The 26,719-nt window shown below is 43.2% G+C and overlaps 1 long non-coding RNA gene and 1 pseudogene across 1 annotated transcript in view; one reads left to right on the top strand and one right to left on the bottom strand.

Moving 5' to 3' along the window:
* The window catches only part of LOC132597258 (uncharacterized), a 66,254-nt gene that overhangs the window by 26,142 nt on the left and 13,393 nt on the right, over window positions 1-26,719 (top strand). The window lies entirely within an intron of this gene.
* On the bottom strand, window positions 21,820-22,004 carry LOC115857553 (ATP synthase membrane subunit K, mitochondrial pseudogene; annotated as a pseudogene).

Here is a 26,719-nt window from a genome sequence, read left to right as displayed (position 1 = left end):
GTGGTCCCACCTGGTTGGTTTTTGATTTTGTTGCTTGTGCTTTAGGTGGTATATCCAAAAACTCATTACCAAAACCTTTGTCCAGGAGCTTTATTTCCATGTTTTCTTCTAGGAGTTTCGGGGTTTCAGGTATAGACCCCCTTTAAATCATTAGAAAGTAATACAGGTACACGGTACAAAATTCAAAAGGTCAGAGTAAAAGTAAATCTTCCCGATGCATCGCTGAAGCCTCTTAGCTTCCCTTACTGCCTCTGTTACCAGTTTCTTGTGTATCCTTCCAGAGATATCTTATAAATATATAAAATATATGCATATAAATAAATATATGAATACTTTTTATACAACATTCACACTGTCCTGTAGCTTCTTTTTTCACTTAATATACCGTGGAGATTTTCTGCATCAGAAAGAGTGGCCTCTTTTTTAATGGTTGCACAATATTCTATAGGAGGATGAGCCATAAATTGACTTAACTGGCCTGCTATCAATGAACATCGAGTTTGCTTCCATGCTCTTGCTATTTTTAACACTACTGAGATGAATACAACGTACATGCGCATTTTGCAGGCATGCATGTAACTGTAGGATCAATCCCAGGACATGGGATTGTCGTGTCATGGGATATGTACACTTACATCTTGATAGACATTGCCAAACCACCCTCCAAAGAAGTATAATTCAAACTAAAACAGACTTATTAAAGCTCTATTGCAAACCCAACCCATCTATTTTCCAATGACAGAGATGTACTAAGTGATCAGGGTCCTTTTGCTTTTCTCTGCCCTTATTCATTCATACCTGCCATGCCAATCTTGAAATGGAAATAGTTACAACCTCCAGAGTTGTTTTGAGGGTTTCTTTAGAGAGCTTGGCACTGCCTCATCCTTTTTCCCCTTCAGAAGGTTTCCGAGAGGATCTTCTTCGGTCATCCATGACAGGCAAACGCCTGGCCCTGACTGCAGCAGCAAGGTGCCCACGCCGCAGAATGACTCCCATGCTAAGTCACCATGTTCTTGAGCATATATCGCTCTAACCTGAAGATTCTCCTAACACCTTTGCTTGAATGTTTTAGATTGTTAAACACTAATCAATGAAGAATTTCATTTAGGTCAAAGAAAAAGATGAAAGCCGTCATTCTTTGGAGTAAAAATATTGACTTATCACCAATGAAGTGGAAAATGACTTGTTTCTTAGCCTCAAAGAGGCTAATCAAAGAGCAAATGTCATCGTAAATTGAAAAACAGCTCTTCAGATGGTCTTATATTATGATTGCAGTGACTCCTGATCTCTTCCTTGTCATCTACCGTGCCACCCCATTTTTTTATCCTTCAGATTAACTTTCTTTGTTCCCCACGTAGGGGCAGAGACTATTACCAATGGCATTCCAATCGATTTTCTTTTTCAAATTCTCTTCTGGGTTACTTCCAAATGTCTCCCACCAATAGAAGAAGTACGGTCAGGCAAGGGCAGGGGACGCGGGCCCAGCAGCCAGTCTGTGGCACTAGCTGTCAGTATCTGGACTGAATTTCTGTGAGAGGTTTGAGAGCTCCCCTTGGGACTTCGCCTCCTCTGGCCTGAGGGTAGGTGATCAACGGAGAGGATTCCAGAGAGCTCAGTCCACACTGGGAGTGGAGGGGAGCTGAATACCTTCAGATTCATATGCAAAAGACCTCTCTGCAAAGGAAAAGGCGAGTAATTGGGACGAATAAGTATTATAATTTTACAGTTTAAAATCTTTCTTAAGTATTTTTTAGTCTTGATACAAATTACTGCCTGGGATTGTGTTTTTTAAATAGTGGAATAGTTTAGGTATTTAAGTTCCAGCCCTCACAGTAAGCTATTTTTATATTGATTTTTATCTTTGCCAAAGTGGTATTAATAGCAAGCAAGGTAACAGAGAGTGTATTGTGGACCCACCGACACTGCATTAAGTCCAGTTCACCGTTATTGTGTCTACAGTTGCAGCACAGATTTGCCCACAGCTGCTGAAAAAATACCCAGGGATGTCTTCCCCCGAACGAAGTCTCAATGGCAGGACAGTTTGGGAAAAGTTGGCCTAAAACTAAAAACCTCTTCCTAGGCGGGGGTGGGAGGACGCAGTTGCTGTCAGAGCAGCGATTCTTGACCTTGGCTTCACCTTGGAATCATGTGGGAGCTTTCAAACTCCTGATGCCTAGACTGCACCCTAGCCTAGACCAGGGGAGTCAGAATCCCCAGTGGGGACGGTTCTGTGGGAGAAGGGGGGCAGACCTGGCTGAGAACTACTGTGTTACGGAGTAAAGATGCCTTTTTTTTTTTTTTTTTTTTTTTTTTTTGCGGTACGCGGGCCTCTCACTGTTGTGGCCTCTCCCGTTGCGGAGCACAGGCTCAGCGGCCATGGCTCACGGGCCCAGCCGCTCCGCGGCATGTGGGATCCTCCCGGACCGGGGCACGAACCTGTGTCCCCTGCATCGGCAGGCGGACTCTCAACCACTGCGCCACCAGGGAAGCCCAAGATGCCATTTTTGAACGTCTCCATTTCCCCCTTGCTCTGAGCTTAGTGGGCAGGAGGAGAATGGGAGAAGTGAACAAGAGGATGGACTAGTGGCTTTAAACCACCTTGGAGAATAAACACCCCCCCCCCCGGAAGCACGGGCTCTCCACTCCCCCTAGTGGCAGCTGAGAGAGGGAGCTGGAAGCTGGACATGGGGGCTCCTGTCTGGGTTGGGTGCATCTAAGTAGGCTGAGAGTCTTCTCCCGGCTTCCTTTGTATAAAATATATATAAATGGATGAGGATATGCTTATATATTTGTATACTTATTTAAATAGGATTTACTTATTTTTTATTATTTATAATAATGCTATAAACAATGTAAATATATACACAGGTGTCAGCCACAAAGAGCTCTAGCATATTCTTGGTTTAGAACAGGCAGGGGAGGGTGAGGCCAAGCAGTAAGCCCAGATGCTTTTCCCTGGGTCTCAGAGTGGATTCCAAATGGAATGGTAGGGCCTGATGCCTTATTCTGAACACGTGAGCTGGAGTGGCCTTCTGGATGGATTGGTGGACACACCTGTTTCCCCAGCCCTTCAACATAAGCATACACACACTCTCTAGTTGCAGCAGACCAAAGACATGCCTGTTCCTTCCTAAAATTTCAGCATTGGACTTGGTCGTTTTCCCCACACAGCCCCCAACACTGACCCTTTTGCATCTTTCTCCTCACATTTAAAGCCAACCACATACATTCTGACATATGTACAGAAGCCACGATATTCTTTATCCCCACTTAGATAACATTTCCTGCCCCAGGAAAGGGTGTGGGAGTACAGGGATAATGATTTTTATCCTGAGACTGCTGTGCTCAGCCCATCTTCTGCTTATTAAATTGGGCTTCTGCCCCCTTTACATACTGCAGAGCAGAGATGAAGGGGCAATAAACCATGAGCACCATGTCTAGGGACCTCAGGGAGAGCGTCACAGAGACTGGCCCTTGTGCTTTCCCACTCAGGTGCACACAGGGCCCAGGGCAAGATACCAATGGACAGCCAATGCCATATGTCTGAATACTTAAAAGTTTGATGTCAAGATAAGAGACTGATAAATGAATATATTCCACCCTCCTACTCTCACAAATATATCTTTAGAAAGACCTGGGAGGCCAGGCTCAACTGTAGAATTCTTGTATTCCTCAGAGCTCCTCCCCAGAACATGATGGCATGAAACAGGTAGTCCCAGGCTCCCAATACCTGATGACAGCCTATCCACCTGCCTTTCCATCCCCTGGCTCCATCCTATCCCACAGGACCCCCCTGCGTGTAGGCACACTGGCTTCCCTGCCCAAGCTCTGTCCACACTACCTTGCCAACAGCCGGAGCCTAAGTGGTAACACAGCCCACCCTTTAGAAGATGGAGCCACGGGAGACAAGACTGAGGCTGGTCTTTCTGGGCAATAAAAGCTTTTGCTGGTGTTAGCCACTTTTGACTTTAATACAGCTCTTCGACAAGGATTTCCTTGCAAGATCTAAAGGAGGAGAGCCTTCACTTGGAAGCCAAGAGCTCTGGATCCCGAAGTTGACTCACTGGTCAGAGCCAGTTCAGCTGACCTCACCTTACAGGCATGCAGTTATAGAGAGGACTGCATGACTCATCTCTTGGTCTTCTTGAAATGGCTTGTTGCCTGTTGTTTACCCATGCCTTGTATCAATCAGCATAGGCTAAGTTGTGCTGCAGTAAAAAACACCCCCCAAGCCTCAGTGACTTAACACAAGTTTAGATCTTGCTAGGATGACCGTACATTTTGAATTGTGCCTGTTGACCCTTTCACTCTCAAAATTGTTCACTTTGGAATTCCAGTCCTCAATCACACTACAAAGCAAGTCAGAAGAAGGTTTAGCGCACTGTAAATGCTTAGAGACTCAAGCTGGAAGGGGCATCATCCTGACACAGGCTTTCATCATCATTTCAGCAATGGGAAGGGACTGAGGCAAACTGCCCATTGACTTGTAAAGCCACCACTCACAAATCATTGGCTGAAGATAATCACGTGACCACATCAAATCTCAAAGGGGAGGTGAAATGCAATGCCTGAATCTGTGAATAGCACTAATGACTACCCTGATTAGGATCAAAGGTTTTATTCAGCATTCAGAAACCATCAATAAAGGTGAAGTGTATACATGCTTCATCTGATTTTGTTGTAAATGTTTAATTAAATAGATCTTGTCTAGCCTAATCTAATAAACCACGCTTCCTACTCCTCAGACAATCATAAGACATTGGGAAAAGAAGGTGCTCTGGGATACTCGATCTATTTGTGGCCTTAAGTTTGGTTCTACTCTTCTCCGCCATATCTTACTCCTGATCCCACCTTGTATTCAAACCCCTCTACTGTAGTTCTTACTACTCCTTAACCCATTTTTGCCTTCCCCTAATCCGTAAGAGTAGCAAACTGTCTCCTCTGTGACCTCTCTCTCTGACCATGACTCTGCAGGCAGAAATATTTCTTCAAATTTATCTCAGCCCCTGACACTCCCGTCCTTCAACTTTCAGATTTTTCTCAATGCAGTATGATGATTTATATAAACCTTCTATAAAATGTGTTTTAATAAACAAAAAGTAGGTCACTCATAAAACAACTGCTATCAACGTCTATGCAGAAAAGAAATGCAGTATTCAGATGCCACAACATATAAGTCCTGTTGCTGTGCTCTGCTTAAATGTATTGATAGTTGGACCCCATGTTTAAAAGGGGCCCTGGAGAGGATCAGGAGGGGAATGTCTAAGATAAGAAAAGTATAGGAGGGGCTTCCCTGGTGGCGCAGTGGTTGAGAGTCCGCCTGCCAATGCAGGGGACACGGGTTCGTGCCCCGGTCCGGGAAGATCCCACGTGCCGCGGAGCGGCTGGGCCCGTGAGCCATGGCCGCTGAGCCTGCGTGTCCGGAGCCTGTGCTCCGCAACGGGAGAGGCCACAACAGTGAGAGGCCCACGTACCGCAAAAAAAAAAAAAAAAAAAAGAAAAAGAAAAGTATAGGAAATGTGGAATGTGACTATGAAGGAGACTGGTAAGGTATGTGAAGATTACAGTGCAAACCCCATAGGAGTTACCATGACCCCCGTCACTAAATATCTGAAATGCCCAACTGAGTGTGGCACCGGTATCAGCACCCTGAGTATGATACTGGTATTGATACTCTGAGTATGATACTGGTGTTGATACTCTGAGTATGATACTGGTATTGATACTCTGAGCATGATACTGGTATTGCTACTCTGAGCATGATACTGGTATTGCTACTCTGAGCATGATACTGGTATTGCTACTCTGAGCATGATACTGGTATTGATACTCTGAGCATGATACTGGTATTGCTACTCTGAGTATGATACTGGTATTGCTACTCTGAGTATGATACTGGTATTGCTACTCTGAGTATGATACTGGTATTGCTACTCTGAGTATGATACTGGTGTTGCTACTCTGAGTATGATACTGGTGTTGATACTCTGAGTATGATACTGGTGTTGATACTCTGAGTATGATACTGGTATTGATACTCTGAGTGTGGTACTGGTGTTGATACTCTGAGTGTGGTACTGATATTGATGGCATCCATGGTGGTACCACCACTGCTATGATTACTACTTCCACTTATTACGATTGTTGTTCTTTCTTTGGAAGGATTCTTCTGACTTCATTCAGTTGGATCATTGTCCAAAGTATTAAAATAAATGAATCTTTAAAGGGCACTGGAAATTTCCTTTATTGCTAACTTCAGAAGCTGGTGATGAATGGCTTTTGCAGAAAATTAGTATGAGCTGTTCATTAAAAACACATCACGAGACATGCACCCTGCCTGGCAAAGAACCATAATCTGACCCACAGAATTCGATTTCCAAAACCTTATGGAAGATTGTACATCATTAATGAGAAACTCCTTATCTAAATCATTTATGACCTCCAACAACTATGTTAATTTATGGTTACATCCTTTACAGTTGCTAGGCACGACCGTCTTAGACATACACTCGGAAGCTTGGAAATCGGCCAAAACAGTTAGGCAGTGGGTGCTGTTATGAACACAGACATACATTTTTCTTAGTAGAGTTGTTCATTTCCTACTGTGGTTTAAATGCCAAGTGTGTCAATAAAAGGACAACAGGGTGACAGAAAAAGGGATATCCTATAGTGAAAGACCTTTCTAGAGAATAATAAGCAATCTTACATTCCTTGGTCTCCTAAACTTGGAAGTCTGTCACTTTGTTGCTTAGAATTCTAGCAACTATGGATTTGTGTAAATTTTAACTGTGTTATTGGGGATGAACAAAAATCCATAAATAAGAAAATAAAAATCTCTACTTTGCACTTTAGTCATCCCCCTACCCAGTCAATCCTTTTTATCAAGCCTAGTACTTGGAAGCAAAATGAGATTGCTCCATCTGCTTTCTCAGTCCCCCGAAGGTAGTGTTATCAAGAAGTGAAATAGAGAACCAGAAAAAGGAAATAGGGAGAAATCACGGACCTGAAAAGTCTCTACCATTGGATAGTTAAAAGATTTGCCTATATCGTAACACAGCTGATCGTCTAAGTCAACCAAATACCCATTCTCTTTATCTTCTTTCTCTTGAAACTTTCTTATCTTTCAAATCACTTATCATTTTGAAAGAATTTGGTAGAGAGGGGAATCTGGATACAAGACTCTATGAAAAAAACAGAAAAGTCAGATAACCAAGAGAAGGCTTCAAGTGAGTATAGGAGGCAAAGCATTTACCACGGTGAATAGGGTGGCTGTGAGGTTTCCTCTGGAGCTTCTGTGCTCTTACATGGATCTGCTCCCTCATCTTGATGATTTGATCAGAGCGGGGAACATGAATCAAGACGGGTCAGTGAGACTTCCCCAGCTCTTTCAGACTTGGAATCAACAAAGAACACAAATAGGGACTTCCCTGGAGGCACAGTGGTTAAGAATCCGCCTGCCAATGCAGGGGACACGGGTTCGATCCCTGGTCCAGGAAGATCCCATATGTCACGGAGCAACTAAGTCCGTGTGCCACAATTACTGAAGCCTGCGCGCCTAGAGCCCGTGCTCCGCAACAAGAGAAGCCACCACAATGAGAAGCCCACGCACCACAGTGAAAAGTAGCCCCCCCACTGCAACTAGAGAAAGCCTGCACGCAGCAATGAAGACCCAACACAGCCAAAAATAAATAAATTTATTAAAAAAGAGAAAGGAAGAACACAAATAGTCTCTCTCTAATAGCTGAATGCTATTGAATACTCTGCTAGAGAAGCAAGGATGGTCGACAGAGAAAGAGGAATAGAAAGATGCAGTTGCTTGAGATGGAGAAAGAATTCTTGGCAGTGTTCAAGCCCCTGGTTCCAGCTGACTTTGAGACTCCATTGCCCTTTTCGATACTTGGGTTTTCCATAATATAGCACCAATAAAATCCATTCTCACTTCAAGGCTAGTTCAAGTTCATTCTTGTAACCAGGAGTATTAATGAAGACAGTCACCAAATCCTGTTGAAACTCTGCAATACTGGGTCACATGTTCCTGCTTTTCCATTTCATCTACAGGATGATGCGTCCCTGGGGGCAGAATGGCACGTTGCTTATCTTTATTCCCCTTCCAACCTAGCACAATGCTTGGTACAAAGGAAGCACCAGGAAAGCTTGCTCTGAGATGATTTCCTGCAGCACACCCCAGTGGCCCATCTGCGTTTCTTCAGCACTCTGATTCGGAGATTACCTATGTGTGTCCCATCACCAGTGATTTGTAGCAGAGGCTTGACTGGGAAATAGGAGCAAGTGTGTGACCTAAGAGGCTGGGCTTGATTTTGGCTCTACCATCAAACAGCTTTCCATCATCACATTTGATCCACCACTCCTTGTCCATGTTAAAAGGATGAGGCTATTTCTTCTGAATCTGCTCTGTGCCTCTCTCCAACAGATTGTTTTCTTTTTTTGAATTATTTTATTATACAACAGGTTCTTATTAGTTATCTATTTTATACATATTGGTGCATATATGTCAACCCCAGTCTTCCAATTCATCCTACCACCACAACTGCCCTCTCCCACCCCCAGCTTTCCCCCCTTGGTGTCCATACGACCAACAGATTGTTTTCTTAAACAAAGCAGTGAAAATAATTTTCAACACGCAACAACAGCCTAACATGTCCTCTCAGCATGCACCTTGTGAAGGAGACAGAAAATGTGGGGAAAACAGGAAGAGCAGAATGACACAGGAAGGGTGGGCTCTTGGAAAAACTGTCAGAAAGACATACATCTTCTACCAAGGTCTTCTGTCAGCCCCCTGCCTTCTGTTGACTAGAGTTCTGCCTTTTCGCTTCTCTGCCACTCCCTCCTCTTCTGTTTCATTCCAGGGCATTCAAGCCCAGTGATTTGTTTTGGAAATGCTATCATTTCTTAGCTTAGCTTTTATCTCAGTTGGGTGCCTTTCCTGTCTCACTGCTTTCCTTTCAAGGAGGCAGAACCAACACTTGGCTCTGGGAGTTTTATTCAACACCCCCCACACCCCCGTGGTTAGATGAAGCTAAAGAAACTTTGATTAAAAAGCCTACCCGGGTTCCTGGGATGGCCTTGGGTGTGTTTCTGCCACCCTCTGAAGCCGGAAAGGGAGATGAAGTGAATGGAGCTTCTGTTTGGAATACTGGCCTTGTAAATAAACCCCGGCAGGGCGGAGCCCGAGGGTGATCTGCTTGCTGTCTGTGTGGAGCAGCCTCCACCATCATCAGAATTGTTACCGATGGTGACACTGGAGTCGTGACTAGAGTTCCAAGATTTCTGTGCTGCCCAGGCCAGTCTCTGCTGATGCAAAGTTAGCCTTCCCAGGCAATGCAGAATTCCTCACTGGGATTCTGGGGACTTCACAGATGAGGAGGGACCAAAAGGGAAGTCAGGCATACAGAGATGATCCCACCTCTAGATGGGAAGAAGTTCCTACAAATGACTGGCAAAGAGCTGTGGGAAATATTGATAATCATCATTGTCATCACCCTAAAATTTTATATTTGAGTAGTGTTTTCAAAATATTTTTTAAAATTTATTTTTACAGATTACTTTCATAATTATTAATCCACTTGTTCTTCCAAAACCTTGAGGGCTAGAACTATTCAGAGAGGGAGTGACCATGATATAGTGGCATTGCTAATCTATAAGTGCCTTAGAAGACTGAGGTCATCAGCCCAGGCTCACTGTAGATGGAAAGGGGAGAATCTAAGAGCTAAAACGTATAAACTAAAGCATCATAAGAATTGGAAGAAAATATGAGAAACTAATTTCAGCATCTTGGTGGGAAAGAAGGACAAATTTTGCTTATCAGTTCACAAAATGCCAGAAGCCCTGTGGAGAAGATTAACAGACTGGGCTACATGAAGAGTTTAAAAAAAAAAAAAAAGTTGTTTTATTCTCTTATCTTTCATTATGAGGGTTTCATCAGGTGTCTGGGGATCCTTGTCTATCTGCTCACGATTATGAATAGAGGGAAGAGCTGATTGGAAGCTGACTGTGTGCCTAGGGCTTCTTGACACTGAACTTCTCTGTTGAATGAACTGGGTGGGCCGTTTACTGAGGCATTCCTGAAGTCCATATATTAATTTCCTTTTTCTGCTGTAAATTAGCACACATTTAGTGGCTTCAAACACCACAAACTTATTATCTTACAGTTCTGGAGGCCAGATTCCTAAATAAGTCTCACTGGGCTACAGTGAAGATGTCAGGATGTCAGGTGTTGTGTTCCTTTCTGAAGACACTAGGGGAGAATTTGTTTTCTTAGCATTTCCAGCTTCTAGAGGCTGTCTGCATTCCCGGCTCCTGACCTCCTTCCGTTCTCAAAGCCAGCAATGACCTGTTGTGCTTTTCTCATATTTCATTACTCGGATCCCTTCTGCCTCCCTCTTCCACATTTAAAGGCCCTCGTGGTTACACTGGCTCCACCCAGATAATCTAGAATAATCTCTCTTTTAAAGTCAGCTGAGGAGCAACCTTAGTTTCCCTTTGCTACATAACATAGCCACAGATGCCAGGGATTAGATTGTAAACGTCTTTGGGAAGGCCTTTATTCTGCCTATTACAAGGGTCTGTACACTCATGCATGTACATGCACAGTAAAAGCCTGGAAGGGCATATACCCAACTACACAGCAAATTAAAATACAGTGGTTGCTTCTGAAGAGGGAATGGGAGTTGGGTGAGAAATAAGGGAGAACTGTCATGTTTTGCCTGATGATTCTAACGTTTATTTTGGAGTAACAAACGTGAACTTAAAGATTTATAAGCATAATCATAAAATATTATTGAATTTTAATTTACTTATATTTTTCATTTGAACATAATGTATATAATATTATGATAGAATAAGAAATATATATTTTGGTGTTCATCCTGGACTCTTGGCCAGAGTTTCTAAAATCCTTATAAGTTCCTAAGGGGTAAGAGTAATAGGAGGGGCTTCCCCAGTGGCATAGTGGTTAAGAATCCGCCTGCCAATGCAGGGGACACGGGTTCGATCCCTGGTCTGGGAAGATCCCACATGCCGCGGAGCAAGTAAGCCCGTGCGCCACCACTACTGAGCCTGCGTGCCGCAACTAATGAAGCCTGCACGCCAGTGCACCACAACAAAGAGTAGCCCCCGTTTGCCTCAACCTGCGCCCAGCAACGAAGACCCAACGCACCCCAAAATAATAAATAAATAAATAAAATAAAATAGAAAAAAACCCACAGACTCTTAGAAAAAAAAAAAAGAAAGAGTAATAGGAGCATCTTTTGGTAAAGATTTGGTTTTTGTTCCCAGTTCTGAAGTAGCTCCAGGTCAATAAAAGTGAAAGGAAACGTCTTTTGTTATTCACAGTAAGACCCTTTCAACCACACCTGAATTAATGTTAATGACGTGTTTGTTGGAAAGCCCCCAGGGAATACCAACAGTGTGATTAGAGGGTTGGAACTTTCTGCCCAACTCTGTAACCTCTGGAGCAGGGAAAGGCTGCAAGCTGAGTTAATCACTAATGGCCAATGATTTAATCAAGCATGCCTACTTAAAATAAAGCCTGTATAAACACCCTGAACAACGAAGGTTGGAGAGCTTCTGGGCTGGTGAACAAGAACAAGTCCACGCACTGGGAGGAAGATGTGCCTTGCACTCCACTCCTTCTGTAACAGAAGGTCCAGTGCTCGGGACTCTTCCAGACCTTGCCCTGTGTATCTCTTCATCTGGCTGTTTGTTTTCATCCTTTAATAAATCGGTAATAGCAGGTAAATTTTCCCTGGGTTCTGTGAGCTGTTCTAGCCAATTATTGAACCTGAGAGGCGGGGGTCATGGGAATTCCCAATTTACAGCTGGTCGCTCAGAAGTACAGGTGACAACCGGGACTTGCAATGGCATCTGAAGTGGAGACGCACTCTCGTGGCATTGAGCCCTTACCTTGTAGGGTCTGGGCTAACTTCAGGTAGTTAGTGTCGGAAGTGAGTTAAATGCAGGACTCCGACTTTGCTGAGAATTGGAGCGTTGCAGAAAAACCCACACAGTGAATGTTAGAAGTGTCATGAGGGTAGAGGAAACAGTTTTATTCTAATGTACAGTCTCAGTTTTAATATAAAATCTCAGTCTGTAGTAAGCAATACTATACTTAATGGGTTCAGTGGTAGAATTATTGAGAGGTCAGTGTAAAACTGTGGATAAAAACAGAGGTATAAGCATTCTGTTAACAAAATCTGCCCATTTGTTTTGTTAATAGTCACTATAGAAGTATATAAGTATCCTTATCTGCCTCTGGGAAGTACACTTGTGTCAGATGGAACGAAAGGCGTGTGTGGTATGAGATCAATGTTGAAGTTTACAGAAAGCTGGCATATTTCCTGTCACATTCTTGTACCTTGATTATAGGTTGTTGGCTATCTCAACAGGTGCTTCTATTTCACTAGTCTTCGGGAATTTCACTCCTTTTCATTTCTGACACACCTCTTTCTTCTGTCTTCTTTGTCTTCATGGTCTTTCCTTTTTTCAACTATTCTTATACTCCTTGAATCATTTAGACTTTTGATTAAATAAATACTCTAAAATACATGAAAGTATTTGCATAAATATACCCTCACAGATGCATATAATTATCAGAAATGCTTTTATGCCTTACTTTTTTTTTTTTTTTTTTTTTTGCTGTACACGGACGTCTCACTGCTGTGGCCTCTCCCGTTGCGGAGCACAGGCTCCGGACGCGCAGGCTCAGCGGCCATGGCTCACGGGCCCAGCCGCTCCGCGGCATGTGGGATCTTCCCGGACCGGGGCACGAACCCGTGTCCCCTGCATCAGCAGGCAGACTGTCAACCACTGCGCCATCAGGGAAGCCCCAATCTGCTTATTTACAAGAATGACATACTCTTTGACAGTCTTTGTGTTTTCACTATATTGTTTTCTATTTTTAGGTTGTCTTCTCCTTCAGGGATGAGCCTGTGTTTTTATAACTTCTTATGAATATCTAACACAGACCAAGCACAAAAGCTCTTTAATGGTGAGGATTAGAACTGGAGAAAGGGGGAGACTTCACATTCACATTCATTTGGATAAAAGAGAACTGAAATATTTGAAAAAAGATAGTGAGTGGAAAGGTTTTTGTTGTTCTTGTTGTCTTGCCCTTTTCCAATAAAGCGCAAGTCTTTTTTGTATCCAGTATCCTTCAGTAATTTATTTTAATTAAATAAATAAAAGGAGATAAGTCAATATATCCAGAAAAGATATAAAAAATCTAGTAAAATTCCAATTAGAGATACCAAATTGAACCTATGTATTTAATTCCATTTTTTCCCCCAAAATTCCCACTGAAACATCAGTAAGATGATTTTTTAAAGCATAAACTCTCAAGGAAAAGAAGACTATAGCAACCAAATTTTGGAAGCTGAGAAATTAAAGGAACGAGTGACAGTTGACCTTAGCAGACCAGAGAAAGTGGAATCCTGAGCTTGGCAGAAGGAAAAGGTGAAGGAAAAAGAAACCTAGCAGACCCCTCAAAGGGCTCAGGATTTGGTGGCACTGAGACCTCTAGAAGTGGGGTATGTGTGTGATCAAAGACAACAAGATGGACGAAAAGTGCATTAAAGAAGCAGTTGGATCCTGAGTTCCTGTCCTGAAACCCAAATGACTGGTATGTGCCTCTCCTTTATCTTGGATGAAGACTGAGATTTAGTCTCTGGATATTGTAACCAAGGGTCTCTGGCCTGCAGGACTTGATACTGACTATTGTAGTTATTACTTGCTGTATAATTACTCCCACCTCCCACTCCCCCCCCCCAAAGAAAACCTTAGTAGGATAGAACAGCTATTTTATCATGCTCATAGATTCTGTGAGAGTCAATTAATTCAGACAGTGCACGACAGGGGCAACTGGTTTCTGCCCCACATGTCTTGGATGGTTAGGTGCTGGGATCATCAGCTGAAGTGTCTCCACTCAACATGTCTGGCAGTCGATGCCGTGGGCCTCAGCTGGGCTCATTTGGCCGGAGCCAACTGAGCTCCCAGTGTGGTCTCTGTGGCTGGGCTTGTTTGGGCTCCCTCACAGCATGGCGGCTGGATTCTTAAAGCAAGTATCTATGAGAGAAGACAGGAGTATATGGCTTTCTTGTCATCTAACCCCTTCAAGATATGGTATTCCAAAAGGTGAATCCAACTTATGGTTTTGACCATCTGCTCATATCTCAGAACCACCAAAAAAAATCACAGCATCACCCTCAGTGTTGGGGGATTATATTTTTTTCAGAGGCTGCGTTGGCTCTGATTCTAACTCTGACAATAAAACCCACAGTAAGCCCCCACTTGACTTCCAAAATCATTTTTGCAGAGACCTTTGTTCATGTCAACTGCCTTCAAAGGGAGTGGTTTTCCTTCAGAGCTTTAAGTTCAATCTTTAAGACGTTTTGGTCACTCTGAGTTTGACATATTATTATTCAGATAAGCATTTATTGAATACTTTTTGTCATTTTGTATTTAGGTTGCAAATTCATCACTTGAGAGTCTGCTAATCCCAACTCACTTCAAAGTGTTCCTGAAATGTGGATATCCTGATTTAAGGACACTTGAGGTATCTTAGTTTTAGTCAGAAGTCTACATGGCAGGCAAGTGAACTGAGAAAGAAACCCCGCTTTTTCTATCCAGCTATAATCTTATAAAATATAATATTATTAAAAAATATATATAAGTACATTAAAGACCAGTATATTTAAACATGCTATTCTTACAGAGCAAGATTTTAAAAAATAAACACCTGTGTATATTTGTAGCATCTTGTTAGTAAGCCTCATTGATTATGGTTGCTAAAATTTCCTATATCTTTCTGTAGACAAAACCCTGGCATTTTTCTATCCCCTATTTGATTTGCCATTGAAGTTTCTCAGCTTATTTGAAGCCTAGCTCTGCAATGGAGTAACATGATTGTTCTTAGAGCAATCCATATTTGCTGTCTGTCTGGGTCGAGCTGCCATTCATTAAACTGACAAAGAACTGTGAGTAGAATGCTCAAAACACAGCATCCCTCCTCTTCTCCTCCTTGGAGGGGGGCCTCTCTTTTCCTTCCACAGAGCAAAACCAGAAAAAGTAACACTGTGGTCACACTCTAGTCACACAGCCGTGTAAAAACATTTTTCAATCAGAAAAAAAAAAATTGTTTTCTGGGAAAATCTCACTCCTCCCCTAAATTCATAAACAACTCCGCCTTAGAGCCTGAGGTGATGCTTCCAGCAACTCCCATGATTTGTAAATGAGTTTTCCCCCTTACCAAAAGAATTATAAACAGCTGTCAGTTTCAAAGCATGAAATACTTTAAGCTTGATTTCTATTTATTTTTAAATTTTATTTTAAGAACTTTATGAGTTTTTTGTTTTGTTTTGTTTTTAAAGCACTTTAAATCTCACCATCCTCTGTAGTTCCTCTGAGTGCTGAGTTCTGCCTGGCTGCTTCCTTCTGGCTTCTACATCTGCCCCACCAGGCCTGATCTCAGCTGCTGGTCCCTCTCTCCTCTCACATTCCCATTCTGCCACAGGTTACAGGACGTCTCCTGGATCTTTTCTCCCAAGCCTATTTCTGTCTCCAGCACCACAAGAGTCGGCTTCCTCCTTTGGACAGGGCAATGGTGGAACCCAGAAGAGTGAACATGCCACATCTCTTAGTTCTCTGAGTTGGAATCAGCTGAGAGCATCTCTTCAGGCCCTCAGCTCATCATCCCATTATGAGAATAAACAGACTCAGTGGATACACCTCTGAAAGGGAGAATTAGAGGAAACGAAGGCTTTCTACTGATCGAATCCAGCTTGGGGGTGGTGACCCACAAGGAGGTAGCGATGAGTACCAACGGTTAGGAGGATACCAATGGGCCAAGTCTGGAAACCCAAGGGGATGAGCTTCCATTTAATGTGGACAAACAGTTTCAAATCCAGACTCCATTGGGGGGAGATTTGACGATGCCATTGGCAGTCCTGCTGCTGCCACTTCCTGAGATGTCCTCAGGGACACAGAATACAGGGTCCAGGAGACTCCTAGATTGAAATCAGTATCTCAACCAGGTTTTACAGCTTTAGCAGGAAGAATGCAACTATTAAGACACACCACTTGCACCTCACTCAGGAGCCAAACTAGAATCAGGAAAAAGAACTTCTTATTCTCTGTGCCAGGATCTCTGTGTACTGCTCTTACAGTAATGGAGATTAATTGGCCAGGGGCAGACTGTGAGTGAGCAGATTTTTCCAAACTGATTGAGGTGCTTCTCCTCTGAATTCTAGAACTTCCCTGTGCCTGACTCTGCCATAGCCCTCACCGCACTCCCCTCTACTTGTCTGCGGCTTGCCTTTCTTCCCCACTTGGCCATGACCTCTGAGAGGGCAGGTACCATATTAAGCTCATCTTAACCCAGTGCCTGTACAGTGCCTGGTCCAGGACAGGCACTCTGTACATGTTTGTTAAATGAAAGCTTCGATGGGTGAAAATGAAAGAGGGTGAGGAAAATAAAGTTTTAATCTAAATTTTGATTAGGCAGGTATCTTTGCTACATATGGAGTCATTGCTTTCTTTTGCTTTTTTCTTTTTCTTTTTTTTTCCAATTTAGAGTCACTGCTTTTAAAAACTATCTCCCTGTTCAAGTCAAGGGAAGATTCTCCTTCATTTAGAAAGCCTGTTCCAGGAATCTAGTAAACCTAACCATGGAGCTATTTGTCTTCTGCAGACAGGCCTCATTTATAAGGGCTGATCTCATTCATGGAATCAGGTGGCCTGAGGAAGAAGAAAGCATATGGGGAGCCAGCCAGGTGAGAAGATCATTGTATAATGTATCAGGAAACTGTGGCATTAAATCTAGACAGGTGAGTGTCAGACTGACAGTGTGTCCAAGGTTTGTGTGCTTTTCGCCCTCTCTAGACTGTCAGCTTCTTGGGGCAGGGATTGAGTCTTCTCTGCATTCCCAGCACCTCGGGCGGTGTAAGCAGAAACTTACAGCAGTAATAACTGCAATAGTCAGTATCAGTATTTCAGTCAGTCAGTCAGTATTTCACGTTTTGGAGGCAGACTAGGAATGGAAATGGGAAGGCTAATATACAAGAACAGTAAGGAGGTAGGGTTCTTTCCCAGACGACCCGTGGCAGTGAGGGGAGAGGGAGGAAGATGACTTTTGTTGCGCAGTAACTGTATGCCAGACATTGCAGAAGGTGATTGCTTCCAAAATTTCTGAGACTTGATTTGTCCCAGATTAACAATGTTTCTGGTGTTTGAGTATTTTAACTCCAAAGAGCAAAATAATAGAAAAATAATTTTCCAGGTGTGGTTAAAAAAAATGAACAAATTTTGAAAGAATTATGTTTTTAAAACTCTTTTATATAACTACATCTTGCAAATCAATTGAAAAATGCAGTACATATCCATCATTACTCTGCATTGCTTTGCATAGACTAAAAACATCTGGATGTATCTGAAAAGGAAAAAAATGGCACGTTATGTAAAACCCTAAGTCTCTAGGCACATAAGCACGTATACAAAAATAATACATTCTATTTAGTATTTCTCATAATGAAAAATCAGAATTTGTAATACTCATTCATCCCCTTAGAACTGGTGATATATACACAAAGAATAAATTTCCAAAGGATAAAACATTTACATATATATGTAGACATTTTATTCTTTGGAAAAGCTTGCTGATCTATGGCAAATTCCCTCATCCTTGGGAGCTGGCATAATTGCATCTGCAGAATCAAAGGAGAGCATGACGCAGTGGCTCCTCTGAGAAGATTTTTGGTGCCACCTGTTTCCTCTAGCAGAGCTCTTTCCAAACTCCCCTCCCAGCTCGAGCATCTGGACCATCTCCACGAAGTCTAGGAGGTTTTCACAATGTCACAAGCTTGGGAGGAGCCATTCTGGCCCATCCATCAGAGTTTCTTCCCCTCTGTCCATGAGCCGTGGTGACATCACCTTGCAGCCCGAGAAGCCAGGGATGACAGCATCCCAGACAGTTCCTCTCTGGAAGGCTGCTCTGCTAAGCCTCCCCAGTAGATGATCCTGTATCTTGTCTTACTAATCCTCACAGAAACCACCATTTTGCAGGTGAGACAACTGACTCTCAAAGGGGTATAAAGGCTGTTAATTTGCCCGTAAGCACACATCCAGGGACTGGAATCAGGAGAGTTAGACCTTGAACCAAAGTCTGTGTGACTCCAAGAACTAAGCCCTCCTTACCGCACTGCTCTGGGAGACTTGTCGAAGAGAACAACACGATATTAGGGGGATCATTGAGCAATGGGTACAGCTTTTGATCCACAAATTTGAGTACAGAAGAAATGTCCCTGCTTCATTTGTCTGAAACCCAATAGAATTTGTAGGACCAGATACCATTCTGCCAGACATAGAATTCCTAGTCAATCCAGGTTCCCTGTCTCCTGACTTCTTTGGTTCCCCCCAAGCTCTGGGAGGACTTTGGGGTGGGAGGGGAGGCATCTGGTTCTTAGTTGTCACCTGCTGGCACGGGGACACAGTAAAGCCAGGCACCCTGCCCTCAGGTCATGTCTAGCATCCCTCAGTCTCATCACAAACACCTTTCATGCCTAACAATTTTCTCTGCTTCTTTCATACCCCTCTTGGGCACATGATACTCATCCTGCAGGCTCTCTGGGAATTGCATGGGACCATTCTCCACTTCTGGGGCTAGGGAACTCTGTGAGGCTCTCTGAGGTCCTGTCTGCCTAGACATACCAAGTTTAGGAATTTCTTCTCGGGTATTGCTTCCTCCCAGGTTACCTGCCTGGATAGCAGGCCACAGGTCTCCTCTGCTCTCCGATCCCACCTTCTGCTCGTACACCAGAGTAAGCTCCTTACAGGCAGGGATTATGTCGAATGCACCTTTGTATTTTAGTGCTTCTCATCGAGACTGGCAGACTAAAAGACCCTCTATAAATGCTTGTTGAACTAATGATTCTCATCTTCCTAGATGTGAAGCCCTACCTACTTTCTCCTGCTGTGTATGGTCTATTTACATAGCTTATCCAATATTCACTAGGTATATAATAGGATGGAAAACATGGATTTTAGACCATGAATGTCCTCTTTTATGCACATCACAACTTAAAGCAACAGCCGTATTCCAGGAGTACAGCTGCAGTGTTCCTGAGGGGTAGATTCTAGCAGACACTGTTGGCATCTCACCCATACGCCCTCACCCCACAACTTCAGTGCGTGGCAGCGGACTTCCAACTGCCAACACTTCTATTCCTCTGCTGAGGGCTCTCCCTGCCTGCAAAAGCCATGTTGCTTACCTGTGCCACAGGGAGTGCCAGGGTATTATCGCCTTCCAGCAGGGGCTTTCAGTTAGGGACTAACAAGAGTTGGTGAATAAATACCCTGGATCCTCCGTGCCTAGGGTGGGATATCTCAGAGGCATGTTTACACTGCTTCCAAATGGTTGTCTCCGGGGCCCAAGTTCCAGTTACCCACGGTGGTAACTGGCTCAGTCGGCATTCTTTATTGGCTTTCTTATCTCACCTTTCCACCCCTTCACTTCCATATAAACTGCTTGCCCTTGGATCTTTGTTTCATGGTGTTTCTTGGGGAACCTAACCGAAGAAACAGATTTACAAAGACACTGAGGTAACTTTTGGTTCTGGATCTACTGGATTGTTTTTGGAAGTTATATACAAAAATAATGGGAGAAGTATTGGGGGAGGGGAGAGTGATCTAGATGATCGCTGAGGGTTGACTGTGAAGAAAACTGTGTAGCTTTCCTCAGGTAAGGCTCGGAATGGCTTCAAAGGTGTTTCTTCAGGCCTGCATTTCCTGCTTGCTATATTTAAAAACATTGTAACATTTAGCAGATATAATCTGTTAAAGATATGATCTGAATGTAGGTAAGCATTTTTGCCCATAGATGTTCAATGAAGTATTTTTTGTAAGAGTGAAATGTTGAAAACAACCTGATTGAGGATCTAGTTAAGGAAATTATGACAAAGTATGGTGTGTCTACTCAAATGGAACATTAGGCATGCACTTAAAATGCATATTTTAAAACATGAAAACTACTACTAATATAGGCATGATAAGGACGTTTTTCCCCTGCCTCCCCGCTTCTGTTTATATTTCCTGTTGCTCCTTAAGAGTAATGACTTCTGAGAGGGAGGCCAGAAGAAGGTGGAGTTGGAAGGAGGACAAGTGTGCAGTACAGCAAAGTGGATAAAACTGACGTAAACATCACGAAGTGAGGAAATGGGAAGGGAATCAAAAGGAACTGCACCGGCTGAGCTCCGCTCCCCACTCCATCTCCTTGGGCTGCATCCCTGCCACCAACAAAGGAGTGACCACATGTCTATCGTTTATTGTATGCCGACTACAGGCCACACACCATCCTAGGTGTTTTAAAACATCATTTATAATATTTCTGATAACCTTCTAGGAAAATATCACAATCTCTATTTTTTCAAATATGGAAGAGTAAGAATCAGGATGATGTAAGCAACCAGCCTGTAATCACTCAACAGAATTCAAACTCTAGTATTTCTGCTGCTTAGAAAATCAGGGCTAGGGACAGGAAAATGACCTTTCCCACGTGCTGGGGAAGTGATTACCAAATGCCAGAAAAAGACCAGGGAATGTGTAACTGCAGGAACTTAGGAAGACAGTCTGTCTAATCCAAGCTGGGCTAGCTCTTGGTGTGGCCACCTGCAAGGTGACCTTGTTCTCATCTTGTTTCCTTTAATTTTATATTGAACTGACTGTAGACTTGCCACTGAATGTGGCACAGAGTGTTGGTCTTTTCCTACAGTTGAGCCGGTTCTCAGGGCAGCAGACAATCACCAAACAGGAATTCCAGCTGAGAGGTGTGCATCTAGCGATGTGCCATGGCCATCTGCCTCTCTGGAAGGATGTTCTTCGTGGCTCTAGAGAGGTGCAGCAAGTTGGCTGAGTCAGCTCCTCACTGGCTGTTGAGAGCAGATTGTGTACATCTCCACCCAACTCTGTTCAATGATATCCCGAGGGTAGCTTAAAAGCTGCCATGGTGTGGGTATTTGCACCTGTGGAAATCAGCAAACACTGCAGATTTCCCTGCAGAGGGCTTTCATCTTGGAGATCCAGTTGATTACTGGGCATCTCCCTGGAGGAACAGAGGCTGTCCAGTAGACTGTGCCATCTCTTCTGCTGTGGCAAAGACAAGGTGGTAAAACAGTGGGTAATGTCAGCTGTGTCTTCAAACCTATTGGGGTTTTAGGGAGCCAGTAAGTACATTCCTTTTCCCTGACCCAGTTTGGAAGCAATTGGGATATACAGAACGGTCAGGCAGATGGAGTCCAATGTGTCACTCTTTTGCTGATAAAGGCTGGATGGTGAACATGGTTTAAGTGCAGCAAGAATGAACTTCCGGTACTTCACTCCAGATTCAGGCAGACTTATCCACCTGGTCACAAGCTCACCTGGACAGCCAGCAGCATATGGAGCTCTCCTACTGAAAAACTTAGAGCACGGAGAATCAGAACACTTGCTGTCTAGGAGCAGCTGACTCTCCAGAGGAAGGAGAGAGGAAAGGACTGAGTTCTCGTTGCCTGATTCCTCTCCCAAAGGCTCTGGGCAGAGCAGTCACTCCACTCTGGGGGAGAATCAGTGAGGGAGCAGATAGGAGAAGCATTATGACTTGCATTGAGTGCCCACCACATGGAAGAGAATGACCACTGTTCTCTGAAAACCTAAACAACCAAGTGGGAAAGTGATGAGAAATGTAAACTGGATTCTTTTTTGTGCAAATTGAGTGTCACATTGAGTTGACTGTAGCTTTTCCAGGCAGGGGAAATTAACAAACGAGGTACAGAGAATTTAGACTCCATAAGTTGCTTTCACAGCTGGAGTGTTTTAGACCTTATCTTGAAGTGTAAGACCATCAAAGCAACGCCTCCACATGTGGCCAGTACACAATTCAATCTACCTGTGAGAGTATAAGAGTTGAAGTATTTTTTAATACCAGTGAAATGGAATTGTGCATCAGTTTCTGGACCTGTCATGATTTCAGTCTTGCAAAAGGCATGCATTCTGTAACCTGTGTACTTCAACATACACAGCTAGCCCTCAACCTGGCCAGAAGAAGCCCTGTAAACTGCATTCTGCAGGTCTCAGTCTGGACACACATTTCTGCCTTCCCAGTATAGATTTTTGTTGTTGTTGTTGTTGTTTTGTTTTGTTTTGCAGTACGCGGGCCTCTCACTGTTGTGGCCTCTCCCATTGCAGAGCACAGGCTCCGGACGCGCAGGCCCAGCGGCCGTGGCTCACAGGCCCAGCTGCTCCACGGCACGTGGGATCTTCCCAGACCGGGGCATGAACCCATGTCCCCTGCATCGGCAGACGGACTCTCAACCACTGCGCCACCAGGGAAGCACAGATGTTTTTAAAAGTATCAGATTGTCCTGTATCTTGAGGAATATATGGTAGTGTTCTTATGCGCACACATGCGCACACACACCCCCCCTTTCCAGCCATGACACTGCAGATGGTGTCTACAAAAGAAAATGCAGTCTATAAAAGTAATTATGGAACCTCAGAGTCACCTTCAAGCCTGAGACATCCTGAGTAATCCACCCACAGGTGAAAAATTCTTGTGGGACCTGTCTCAGAGTAAGCTTTGCCTGTCCCTCTTCTCTGTGGAGCCTTTCCCCAGAAGCCTCTGGGGTACCTGGCCTTTACCCTGATACCACTCACTTCTCCTGTCTCCATTGGTTGTGAGCTGATGCCTTACACTGGCTGGTCAACAGGCTACACGAAGGGTGGCATTCTGCAGTGAGTCTTTACAGGGTTTTTTTTTTTTTTTTTTTTAATTTTTGGCTGTGTTGGGTCTTTGTTGCTGCGCGTGGGCTTTCTCTAGTTGTGGCGAGCAGGGGCTACTCTTTGTTGTGGTGCGTGAGCTTCTCATTGTGGTGGCTTCTCTTGTTACGGAGCACGGGCTCTAGGCACGCGGGCTTCAGTAGCTGTGGCGCACAGGCTTAGCTGCTCCACAGCATGTGGGATCTTCCTGGACCAGGGCTCGAACCCGTGTCCCCTGCATTGGCAGGCAGATTCTTAACCACTGTGCCACCAGGGAAGTCCGACAGGGTTTTTTTTTAAAGTGCATATCCCCTCAGTTCTCATTTAGAAAATGTGGAAATATTCTGCCCTTATCAATCTTCTGGTATCCTGCCTGCTAGAGCAGTCTAGACCAGAGAAGCTTCGAACTGTGTGAATGGGCTATTTCCAGACTTAGCTCCTGGCTCTATTTCCATTATAGTGAAACGGTCCAAGAACTGGCTATCCCTTTGGAACAATGAAAGGAATATAACTATTTCCATAGAGCTTGAGTTTAGTGTGCAGGATAATTCCTAGTTAGTTATTCTTGCTGTGCTTTTATATACTCATGTCTCTTAGTGCATTATTATTCAGAATACTTACTAGGTGGTAAAAAAATCAATGATAACTTGCTGTTTGGGACATGAATTTGAATCCTTTGGAATTTCTCTAGTATGAGTTGGGTCATGATCTCAGCCTCCTTCCACTGGTCTTGTGATTCTCCTTCTGTCATAAAAATGATCTATAATGTCTTCCAGGTCTTATTATGTTTGGACTGTAATTTCTAAAGCTTTGGATTTTGATTAAAACCAAAATGAGAATACACTTTAGATTTTATGGTTAGAGCCTTCCCAATTGATGATATTAGATTGCTAATACCTCCAGAAGATTTTCTTATTTGATTGAACATAAGCCTGGACTTTACACTGAAACTCAGTATTTGCCTGTTCATCTATCCAACAACTGCTTATTGAATGCCCGTGATGTGCCAGGCTCTGCCCTGGGCACCAAGGATTAATGTACACCCAAGAAGTAGAATGAAGAGGAAGACATGTTGGAAAATCATCACAATTTAGTAAGTATTATAATGGTGGGTTACTAGAAATGGTGGAGGGATGGAAGAGTTATGTAAGATACGTGAGACTGAAGCACTTGAGTTAAACTTGAAGAATGAAGAGGAATTTCTCAAGAGGACAAATCGGGGAAGAGCCTTCCAGGCAGAGTGGAAGGCTTAGAGAACAAGGCATTTGGTGGAACAAAGCAGTATTGTTGGAGTGCAAAGGGCAAGGGGAGCAGCAGGTGAGGCTTAGACTGGGCCACATGCTGTTAGAACTGTTTTATATTGATTATCTTGCATAATTTTGACAACCTCTGAGGGTGGTATTATTAGTCCCATTTAATAGATGAGGAAACTGAGGCTTAGGGGAGTTACATAACTTGCTCAAGATTACTGACTTAGTAGTTGTTAGAGCTGAGATCTGACCCATTTGCAGAAGTGACATTATTAATCACTATGCAAATCTGCCTCCTCCATGGTTATCTTCATAGTCAAGCTCATAGACACACATTTTCGGTTTTTGGTCTCATCAAGTACCTGCCAATGTCCATTTTATAACCAAGTTATTTTTATCTACAAGAGCAGCAGAGGTAGCTGGTGTGTGGAATGCAGCTATTTGACAACATCATCGCTCCCTGACTAAGAGGAATGGAGATCAAACCCCTTTCCTCTAAACACAACAATCGCCATATGGCAAAGGAATTTCAAATCTGGGGCTCGATAATTATCAGATCGTCACATTGTAGCTCCACCAAAACTGGGGCACACGCTTACAGTAGCTTTAGCAGGGTTTGAGCTGTTGAGGGAGTTTTGGAGAAAACTGTTTGAAATTAGAAGGATGAGTGTGCTTATGAAAAAGCATGAGGAAAAACAGGTGCCTTTAGCACTTTCACCACTTTGCTTCCAATGAATCTCTTCCTTCTCCTAATACTCTAGCCTGTGCATGAAGAGCCAGCCCGGCAGGATGGAAATGCCAGTGAACCTGCAGTCTAAGATCTCAAGTTCGGTCACTTATGTCATTGTGGGATATTGGGCAAGAATCGTTCTCTTCTTCACTTCCTGGCCTACATAGAAGAGTGGTTGAAAGTGCGGGTTCTGGGGCCAGACTTCCAGAACTCAAACCCTACACTGCCATTCCCAACTGCGTGCCTTTGTCAAGACACTGAATGGCTTGTGCATCGGTTTTCACACCTGTAACTCAGGGGTAGTAATAGTACCTACCCCATGGGGTTGTTGAGAAGGGTAACTGAGACAATTCGTAGGAGGTGCTTAGAGTGGTGTCTGCTGAGGAAGGAACACAATAAATGTTAGCTTTCTTCTAGTTCTGGGCCTCCCTGCTCTGTTCAAGGCTAAGTGCTCCTTCCTGGAGAAAATCCTTCTTTCTCTTTAAATTTTTTTTCCATTTAAGGAAAGCCAGTGTGAACTTCCGTGTATTCTAGGAGACTTGCACGCACTGCATCAACCTCCAGCCTTGGCATGGCATGTCGGACGCTTGGTGTCCTTTGTTTGCTGCAGCTCCCCAAGACCAACAAGAATCCATTTTTTTCCAGAAAAACAATGATGACTTTATTTCCTGTTGGTTCTGCGGAGAGAATTATTGTCTCTTTGCCATAACCAAACATTATAATCTTAGCATAATGGAAAAACAAATATCAATGACCTTTTTATTTGTTTCTCTTAATGAGGGAAAACCTACTATTTTAGGTTGACAGATTCTACTGGAAATAAATCATATTGCTATGGAAACCATGCCCAATAACCACTGAAACGTGGTTGCTATCTATGTTCTTTAATTGTACATGCTCGAAGAATTATATTTTAGCACATATTTGACTTTCGATTCTGTTTCCATAGTGTTAGACTAGAGCCCGGCTTCTGACTGCTTCCCTGTTCAGTCTTTTAGGATTCCTTGCTATCTTTGGGATGTTGAGTCATGTGGTGGAAACCACAAAAATCTTGTGATTAGTTCTGGCTGTGCTACTTCTGTCCAGGTGTCCTGGAGCAGGTTTTCTAATCTTTCTGATCCAAGAAAATTATAAATTCTCTAGACGATAAAAAACAAAGATAATACCTTTTAAGGCTTGGGTGAAGATTAAATAAGGTGATACATGCATTAGCTATTTAGTACATTTTATATAAAGGTAAAAGAGTTTTGCTTTCAGAAAAGCTACCCACTGCAGAAAAAACATACCCCCAAAAACTTCAGCATTCTTATTTTTTCCTTAGAGTTTGGTTGTGAGATGTAAGAAGATGTAGGGGATAAATGCAAACCTACTAGAATAAGAATCCCCATACTACTCACTAGCTATGTAATCTTGGGCAGGTTACATGACCTCTCTAAGCTTCTTCATCTTTAAAATGAAAATAATAAAATTTATATCCAGGGTTACTGAATAGATTAGAAAAAACTACCTGTCGAACACAGTTCTTGGCAGGTAGAAAGCACTTAAAAATGGTATTGACTGCTGGAAATAATGACACTGTGCCCAAGCCGACACCATTAAACAAATTCCAAACTGCTCAGCAATTTGGAACTTGCTCTACTAAAGGGAATACCATTTGTCAACACCTGAAACTTCTCATCCACTTGTAAAGAGCATTCATCTAGAGATAACAACTACTCATGGATTCTGCAACAAACATTTATTGAGCATCTACTAAGTGCATGGAAAGATGAATAGAAAGACAAGGTTCTTGCCCCTCATAGGGTCATAACTTATGGGTGTAAAATAAGCATGCACACCAGTAACTGCAATGTCAGTGATACTCACTGATAAACACTCACATAACAAGTAACTCTGGTGAACATTATAGTAACATGACCAAGAATGCAGAGCTAAATTCTTC

Source organism: Globicephala melas, chromosome 4 (genome assembly GCF_963455315.2).
Source record: "Globicephala melas chromosome 4, mGloMel1.2, whole genome shotgun sequence".
Lineage (NCBI taxonomy): Eukaryota > Metazoa > Chordata > Mammalia > Artiodactyla > Delphinidae > Globicephala > Globicephala melas.
Note: the sequence above shows the minus strand (reverse complement) of the source record. Positions and strands in the feature narration are given on the sequence as shown.